Below are 1094 nucleotides of genomic sequence, written 5' to 3'. Positions count from 1 at the left end.
AAATTATGAAGTGTTAGAGCCTTAGGGGCAAATGTGTAATTTTGGAAATTTAGCCTTAATTAACATTTAGGCTTAATTCAAGGAGGGAAATGGATAACCTCTGATCTTAATTTGGAAGTTTGAAGCACAAGGGGTTAATTGGTAGAAACCAACCTCACTTTCTTAATTGAAAAGATAAGTTAATAAATTTCTAAATTATTAAAATTTGGAAGTTTATTAAAATAAAATGAACCCAGGACTTAGGGGTATGACTTTTGAAGTCAATAATTAATCAATTTAATACCCCTATTTTGATTTTCAAATAAAATTCAAATCATGAATCATCACCACCTAAAGCTTAAACTTTTCAAAATTAACTAAGAAACTCACCTAGGTCTTAAGGGCTTAGTAGTGACTTAGGCTAAATCAAGTTTCATTTAAATGAGAATTAGAAAAGTAAATATCAATTAAGACTAAGACGACTTTCAAACACTACAAGTCTAATTAGAACCAAAATCTGATTAAATGTTCTGATAACACTAACTTGCCTCTTTAAGGGTCTTCACCCACATAATCTTCAAAATTAAATTATAGATGATAATTACCTTACTCTTAGGGATAATTGAGGCATCAATGCATCAATGTTCATTGAGCATTAACTGAGCATTAAGGGTATTTACATGATGACTTATTAAGTTACATAATAAGTTTAAAAGAACTCGGGTAATTTCTCGTCTTCAAAGACTATTCTTCTCTATGTGTATGGCTCTGCATATGAGATGATATCATAACAAAATATGTGAAAATAATTCATTGATACAACTGACAAATGAACAAGCCTGAAAAACATTTTGATCATTTTTATATTAAATTTATAGTAGATTTCTACAATGTTAAACTTGGCTTATGTGTTGATGGTTTAACGCTATACACTTAGGCCAGTTCATCCTAAACTCGCCAGGTACGCTTTTACAATTTTCAGTGTTGTCTTTCTTGTACTTTCATATAGTGCTTTTATACCTGCAAACTTGCATGCTAAACAACAATGTCACCCTGCATGAAAACTAAAATTATCAGGATAGCCACAAAACCAAAACCAAAACAAAAACTAAAAT

The sequence above is a fragment of the Phalaenopsis equestris genome, unplaced genomic scaffold, assembly GCF_001263595.1.
Source record: "Phalaenopsis equestris unplaced genomic scaffold, ASM126359v1 Scaffold000829, whole genome shotgun sequence".
In the NCBI taxonomy this organism is placed as follows: Eukaryota; Viridiplantae; Streptophyta; class Magnoliopsida; order Asparagales; family Orchidaceae; genus Phalaenopsis; species Phalaenopsis equestris.
This window is presented reverse-complemented; position numbering follows the sequence as displayed.